The following is an 8,707-nucleotide window of genomic DNA, read 5'->3' as shown; positions in this document are numbered from 1 at the left end:
TTGGTCTCTAAGGCACGTTCTCAATCAAAATGCCATTAAGCACATCAAATTCGGGCGCTGACCCACAAAACCGAGCATCCCGGGCGCAGACCCCACAAAATCGAATCAGTACAAACCAGCAAAATCGAAAAACGACTCAAAAACGTCAGTTTCATGTACGAAATTCAAAATTGATTGCTTAGCCTCCGGGCCATATACAAACAGAGGTACGCTTGTCCTTTAAGGCCACATACGCATCTAAAGGACAAGCGCAGTTGTCCTGCTAACAGCATGGCTGGCGCCTGGCGCTGCCCTTGCTGGCAGTAGTCGAACATTTTCCTATAAATACCCCAACTTTTCGCACAAAATGGAGGAAGAAGAATTCAGAAAAACAGGGATGAAACTCTTCTCGAATTCTCCCACAAAATAAAACTCCTCAAAATACAAATCTCTTCCAAAAATCAAACACAAAATACAAGTTCTACAATTTAGCAATTGGAGCCCAAGCTTGGAAACATCAACCTAGAAAATCTAGGTTATTCCGAGCTCTAATCTTTCAATTTCAAGCCTCTACCTTTCTTATTTCATTCTTAATAAATTATCCAAGGATGTTCATGTGAGTTCATACTCACATGAACTAGGAAATGCAATAAAAGAGTAATATTTGAAGGGATTTCACTCTTAAAATTCGCTTCAAATTATCTTCCATACTCTTATTTCAAGTTCAAAGTTCTAATCTTTACAACTTATTTTCGAAAATAATGATGAGTAAATGAGATTTCACTCTTGAAAATACTCTTTACAAAAATCATCATACAATTTTACAAAAACCCTAACATTTGCAAATGTTGAAGGATGTTTGAAGAGTGAAAATTTTATAAATTTAGAACATGCTTGAATAAACTTTGAACACGAGCTTGAAATTTTAGAACATGTATATATGTATATGTGTTGACTAGGTTCTCATGTTCTAAATTTAAAACATGGTTGAATAAATTTAGAACATTGTTGAATAATTTTAGAACATGTTTGAACAAATTTAGAACATCGTTGAATAAATTTAGAATAGGCTTGAATAAATTTTAGAACATCCTTGAATTAATTTAGAACAAGAGCTTAAAAATTTATAACATGTATATATGTATATGTGTTGACTAGGTTCTCATGTTCTAAATTTAGAACATGGTTGAATAAATTTAGAACATTGTTGTATAGTTTAAAACATGGTTGAACAAATTTATAACATGCTTGAATAGAACAAGGTTGAATAAATTTAGAAGACCTCCTTATGTAAGAACACTTTCACACTACCATGAAAAGATAACAAAGTTTGCTTAGAATCCTTAGGTGTGTTGTAGGGATACTTAAGACACCTATTAATGTGAGCCCACACACTACTACAAAACGCGTCATTTTTCGACGCTTTTTTTGCTAATTATCGACGCAGTTAAGCGTCGAGAAAAATTTTCTCGACGCCCGGAACCAGCGTCGGGAATTTGGCCGTAGAGAAATTCTCGACGCTGATTTGCGTCGACTTTCTCGACGGTTTTCCGTGTCCTCATATAGATTTTGGCGCGTTTCAGCGTCGAGAATGTCGACGGTGTTTGTTGTAGTGATATTTTTTCTCGACGCCATATAGCGTAAGGATTATTTTTGCCGGTGATCTATTACATATTGCGGGAAATTGCTTTTGACACTCAAAAGCGTCGAGAAATGTTTTTTATTTTTTTGCACGAACCAAAATCAACCTGCAGAAACCTAATAGGCTAAAATCAAACACATCTATAGCACGAACAGCTTCAACTTGAAATGACACAATAATATCGATAGATGATAACTAATTAACGATACTAATTATATATTAATTAGTATAATAGTACGTACTCGCTCCAAAACATATCGAATTTAAGTTAACACATTATATATCCAAACTATATACTTAATAGTAAGTATCTCCAAAACATCACGATTACTTTTAAAATCCCAACATACTATATATTATAATTCCAATAAACCTATTATTCTAAATGTCATCTTCAAAACAAAGGCCATTAAAAGCCTATAAATTCAAGAACATGGGCTTCATAGTTGAAGGAGCTACGCATCATCCCTTGGTTCCAATTTTCCACCACTACAATCTTCAAATGCATCAAGGACCTTCAAAAAAAATGTATTAAGTGGTAAGTAAGAGTCTCTTCCACAGTGTAAAATCAAATTAAGAAAAGTCAACTGTAAAGAATGAAAAAGGGACCAGATTGGTAACTAAACCAATTGTAATAAGCACCAAAAATATGAACTTCATATAATTCATTTCATTACTCCCCTTCCCCTTTGATGTTATTGTTGCATATGCAAAATAAGACATTTTCAGTTAACATCCTACTGTCGTGAATTTATTACTCAAATCCAAGACTTGGTTTGTGGTACTTATTAGTTGCTGCTCTAGACCAGTAGACCACATTATCCTGAATAATTTGCACGAAACGGTAGTTAAAAGTTTCTGTTGAGACAAGATTTGGAAACAGATGGTTCTGTACCAAACTTATAGTGGACATGAAAATTTAAGAGGAGACTACGCTGTAAGAAATTTAAGAAGTCCATCTAGTCTGAGACGGAGATAAATTATCTATCTAGCAACTGTAAGAATTACCAGATATATTATGTTTAAGAAGCTTAAGAATGAAAAATGTGTTAGATGGATAATATGCATTATAGGTAAAGGAGAGAATTTGATAGTTACAACTTAGAGATCTATGTAAGATGGGTAATAGACATTATATATAAAGGAGCCATATGGTGTTTTATAACCTGAATTTAATATTAGTAGGGTAGAAATTAAATGCAAACATTAGGGTCCTAGATTGTTGTGACTAGTTCTTTTTCCTACTCCAACAAAATGATAGTAACTATAGTACTCTTGTTGACTGTTGCTAAATAAATGCACTTTTTAGAGCTGCCTATTGGATTTGCCGTGTTCTTGGTTCACTTGGCCACCATCCCCATCATAGGTAATTTTTTTACGGCCACTATGGGCGAGGTTTCATTTACCCAACTAACATGAATCTTTCCTAGACCTGGAGTGTTACAAGCTTGCTACCAGTTCATTGTAATTTCTTCTAATTAGGTATCTAAAATTGGGATTTTTTTTCTCTCAGTTCCTATTCCAAACCAAACAGCATGATTGCTGATTCCTCAACTCTCTATATTCTTCTATCAGTTTCTTCTTTTTAAGTTTTTAGAATTAGCAAAGGACAGGCAGAAGTGTACATCTGAATGAAGGATAATTGCTTAATCGTGTGGCACACAGATTAATGTCTTATGATTTCTCATCAACTTAAGTTTATAGGAAAATATGTTAATGCTATGGCGTCAATATTGAATTGTAGTTAAATTCTTAAAACACGAACTGACGAACACTACTCAAATGACATATTTTTTTCTGTTCTATTTCGTAAAGTTCAGTTCTATAAAGTTAAATAGAAACTGGAATGAAAGAATTCGGGAACACACCTTAATCTGGAGAGGGGATGTTGTAGGTGTGTATCTCTCTACAACCTTGCCCTTTTTGTCCACCAATAACTTATCGTAATTCCACTTGACCAAGTCACCCAAAAACGCACCACACTGGACTTGAGGAACTGTACACTGGTACTGTATTTGGACCATTCACGTCCATGTACCTTTTGCAGTGAGTAGTAGTAGTAGTTATGGTGTCAGTAACTGGGCAAGTATGTTTCACTAAATATTCTAAGCTAGGGATTTCACTAACAAACCTTATCAAAATGGGGTACTCAGCTTTGAATCTTGTAGTCCACGTACCTGTTGCAGTGAGTAGTAGTAGTAGTTATGGTGTCAGTAACTGGGCAAGTATGTTTCACTAAATATTCTAAGCTAGTGATTTCACTAACAAACCTTATCAAAATGGGGTACTCAGCTTTGAATCTTGTACACGCAAAATTCTTAATCTCACGAATTGAGCCAGGTTCATGGCTTCCAAATTGATTGAGCACGAATGTTAGAATCTTAAAGCATGCACAAGGAAAAAGGCTATCATCTCATTTTTCAGTCTGCAAAAAACAGAGAATAAGAAGATCTTAAGATTATCAAACCAATAAAGAACACTTGTTTACGAAATGCCACTTCGATAGAATTAGAAAACAAGCTTGTTTTGAGAAGAATCCGAAAAAAACCAGAGTACTAAAGAGACTAGTGAATATGTTAACTCTATGATAAAAGTACACATGACATCATATAGCACTAATAGATTCATGAGCCTACACAAAAGAATACTCAGATAACTGTCGGCATTGCAAGGTTTGGAAACATAAGAACTAAACACAATAATAACTAAAAGCCCAACTAACCCATAGTCTTATACTTCTCATACAGTTGTGAGGGTTCCAAATGGTTTGATGATTTCTTGATTCAACTTCTTTCACTTCCTTGATTTCCTTTTCTAAGTGAGGTGTGATATATATATATATATATATATATATATATATATATATATTAATCTGGCAGATTAATGTAAAATGATCATGAAAAAATCTATGCCTTATTGACTTCTTGTGCATTACAAGTTAGACAGGTAAAAATCATCCCTTTATAAGTGACACGCGTAAAAAAAACATCCCTTTATTTCCCTTGGAAGAGTATTAAGAATTCTCGTGACTTGCTGACTGACTGACACCTTCATTAATAGTCACGTACGTAGTATACTATTTTTGGATGTCTCGAAAAAGTCATCATTTTTCCTAATACAGGAATGGTTTTTAAATGTATTATCATTAAACAAGTGGAAATATTGATTTACTAATGGATTTTGTGTTTAGCTCTAAGTCTCTAACGAGTGTTCATTTTGGACTTAACAGAAAGATCCAACTAGGTAGATAAGGATGACAACAAGGCATACATTGATGGAGATATTGTGGTAGGTGCAACGTCTACTTATCAAGAGCTTTAGTTTTTGAGACTAAAGTTATGTGTGATATTTGAACAACCAATTCTGTTGTTGGCCTAATGCATGACGTCTCCTGAGATATAGAGTGCTTTAAGATCAGTTTAGTCATTGTAATATGTACACACAGGCACCCAACATAGGATCTTACTTAGCAAAGGGATGATTCATAGTGTACATAGTCCAACTAATATCATTTTGACATACATCAGGGTTCTGTTTGATGATCTTGTCGGAGGTCATTACCATTACATTGATACCTCTAGTGATGTTTCCGTCTTAGGAAGGTTTATGGTGCGATGTATGGAGCCATAGTGTTATATATTAAACAGGTTCTTTTGTGCAAAATACAGAGTGTGGTTGTTTCATCAGACACTTGATCCTAAATGGTGGTTGAGTAATCACATATTATCATCAAATAGGAATTTAAAGACCGAGACATTTAATAATCTAGATGATACCCTGGCTTTTTATGTAATAACCCAGGAAAGTCTCAGTTGCATTTGAAATTTTCTTAGAGGAGAACACCTTCAAACTTTAACAGCCTAGTGTCCTTTCCTTTTTTGCTTTCTATTAAGTAGTTAGAATACTCAATACTCAACCTAAATATTTTATGATAACAAGGCCTAAAAAATTAGGTATCAAAATAAACGCAAATAGAGCACAACAGATCACATTTCTACAACGTCATACTCATTCAATCTGAAATTGATGCCACTTTACCAGCCTAGCCATTACACTGCAAATGAATATTCCAGCTGAATATCAAAAAGTAGTTAAATTTTGTACTTAAAGTTTACTAGAGAACATTAAAGATTGTGCAGATTAAAGTTTTTATGCTCCTACACATAACTTTTGTTTATTTTCTTCTCACAATGAAATGTATGACTTTAATTTTTCTTAGCTTGATATCATTGTAGTACCGTCTGCATTCCTCTCTTGTTCACCAATTTCCCATTCTTGACTATAATTTGTAAAATTTAGACTCTAAAACTTTCTTGTAAACCATTTTTCCTGACCAATAGGACTGGACACTATGCTTATATGTAGAGTTAATAAAATTTAAACCCCAACAAGTGAAATCAATAAGACTCAATTAAACCATGAGAATTTCAATTAAAACTATACCATAATTGCCAAATTTATAATCTGAAAAGACAACTTAGATGAGTGTTTTCATTGTGTTCCTGATTTCTGTTGTTTTTCATCAAAACCGCACATGGACATCATTCAAAAGAAAATATAAAAATTGCAAATTCAATGATGTAGAAATCAATAACAACATAGACTTACCTCGGAGATGAACACAATGAATCGGATGTCACACCAATGGTAGCAACACATCCATTTCCATCGTCCCTTAATAACAAAGCAAACCTAATTAACAATACCCAATAATCCATAAATCACTCTTCTTCATCTTCTACCTCGAAATCTCTGGACTTCCGCTTTCACTCTCCTCATTCAGCTTCCAGCTCCGTCGCTGGTACTAGATTGGGGCTTGTCAAGAACTTCAGCTCTCCGCCTTCTGCTGTTCAAATGGAGATTTCCAAGTCTTCTCCTCGAGTTCGTCTCGCTCTCGTTTTCTCTCTCTTTAGGATGTTTGCTGAATTGCTGATTGATTGTCGCTGGCTTTGCAGGAAGATTAGAAGAGATAGCCTAATTAATCGACCATGAATTGTAAACAACCAGATCTAAGGTAATGTGAAACAACCCACCCTAAATTAATCATAATTCTAGATTAAAACACCTTAAAATCACAGCGAAAACGTCCAATTAAAACAAATATACCCAACAAACCCCAAATTTACCTCTACAAAACTTTAACCAAATTTACGCATAACACGAAATTGAACTATTTATAGCAAAATTGAACCGGAATTGATCGAAAAATAAAGCAGTGAGAAACTTAACTGGTTAGACGATGACGAGGGTTTTGAATTTTGAAGAGCTTCAATGAGGAAAGGGCCGACCAACGCCGCCTCTTCTCCATCTTCACCAACTGACAATGCTAGATTCCATTACACAAAAACACCTAAACAACACAAAGATTACAAGAAATTAGAAGACGAATTCAACGAAACTAGATCTTTGAAGTTCCATGTGAAGGGATTAGAGCTAGAAAGCGGCGAGTGAGAACTGAATTGAGGATTAGGTTTAGAGAAGGAGGCGGTTTTCCATTTCCCAAAAGTTTGAAGTTCGTGGGCGCGGTTTGCTATTAAGTTAAGCACGTGCGGGGCATGTGACATTTTACTACTTTCTCGACGCTGTTGTTAGTCGAGAGTGTAGTTGGACGATGAAACGCGTCGAGAAATCACGCGGAGCATATTTCCACAGCAGCGGTTAATCACATCGTCGAGGGTATAGCGTCGAGATATGACGCGATTTGTAGTAGTGACAAGCAACTCGTAGCATTCTTCTTAGGGTCGCAATTGTATTCCATCTTGTAGTATTTACAGGTTGCTTTCATCCCAACAGAGGTCTCTGTCTTCAGAAAGTGCTCCCACACTTCTGAACGATCTTTCATTCTCTTCCTTTTGACTTTCTTAAGCTTCTTTGAAGCAACTAAAAGTGTCTTTGGGACATCAGGGACTCCCTCTTCCACTTGGTTAGACATTATGACTGAAATTAAAGCAACAAAATATTACATAAGTAACTGAATACTATTAGAAAATTTGAACTATTAAGTCACTCAAATTTGAACAAAAATCACCAATAACTTCGGGCAAAAGTCACCAATTCATTCGAGCAAAAATCACCAATTCATTCAAGAAAAAATCATCAATTAATTCGAGCAGAAAACATCAATTAATTCGAGCAAAAATCACCAATTAATTCGAGCAGAAATCATTAATTAATTCGAGCACAAATCATCAATTAATTCAAGCAGAAATCACCAATTAACTCGAACATAAATCACCAATTCTGAACAATCAGGGACTCCCTCTTCCACTTGGTTAAACATTATGACTGAAATTAAAGCAACAAAATATTGCATAAGTAACTGAATACTATTAGAAATTTTGAACTATTAAGTCACTCAAATTTGAACAAAAATCACCAACAACTTCGGGCAAAAGTAACCAATTCATTCGACCAAAAATCACCAATTTGGCTTAATGGTTTCATGATTAATATTCTACACAAGCAACCTAGGTTCAAATCCTCATAAGAGACATTTATTACATTATTTTTGTTTTGTTTGAAACCTTAAGTTTTGTGTTAATAAATTTCTTATTACCTTCTCAAAAAAAAAAATCACCAATTCATTCAAGAAAAAATCATCAATTAATTCGAGCAGAAATCATCAATTAATTCGAGCAAAAATCACCAATTAATTCGAGCAGAAATCATTAATTAATTCGAGCACAACTCATCAATTAATTCGAGCAGAAATCACTAATTAACTCGAACAGAAATCGCCAATTAATTCGAGCAGAAATCATCAATTAATTTGAGCAGAAATCATCAATTAATTCGAGCAAAAATCACCAATTAATCCGAGAAAATATCACCAATTAGTTAGTAAATATGACCAAATTAAGTAGACTAATTCGAAAAATAATAAAACAAATAAATCGAACCATAATTCGAACAAATAATTGAAAAAATAGAAAATACACTCATGAATTTTCGAATAATAAATCCTGATAGAGGGAAAAACTGTTAGGTTATGATACATATAAATGAATATAAATCATGCGGAAAAACCATTAAAGCCAGGATTCCAAATTAATTGCCACATAACAATTAGAATAATTTTGGATGCAT

At 34.2% G+C, this 8,707-nt stretch overlaps 1 long non-coding RNA gene across 1 annotated transcript; it reads right to left on the bottom strand.

Annotated features, from left to right (window-relative positions):
* Positions 1 to 2,008: 2,008 nt before the first annotated feature.
* LOC130461978 (uncharacterized) lies at positions 2,009 to 7,108 on the bottom strand. Its single transcript, XR_008922051.1, has 6 exons — positions 6,851 to 7,108; positions 6,230 to 6,568; positions 3,892 to 4,046; positions 3,753 to 3,798; positions 3,490 to 3,659; positions 2,009 to 2,136 (listed from the first exon to the last, which is right to left on the bottom strand). It is a non-coding gene; the product is annotated as an uncharacterized lncRNA (long non-coding RNA).
* Positions 7,109 to 8,707: the final 1,599 nt, after the last annotated feature.

This window comes from Spinacia oleracea, chromosome 5, assembly GCF_020520425.1.
Source record: "Spinacia oleracea cultivar Varoflay chromosome 5, BTI_SOV_V1, whole genome shotgun sequence".
NCBI lineage: Eukaryota > Viridiplantae > Streptophyta > Magnoliopsida > Caryophyllales > Amaranthaceae > Spinacia > Spinacia oleracea.
Note: the sequence above shows the minus strand (reverse complement) of the source record. Positions and strands in the feature narration are given on the sequence as shown.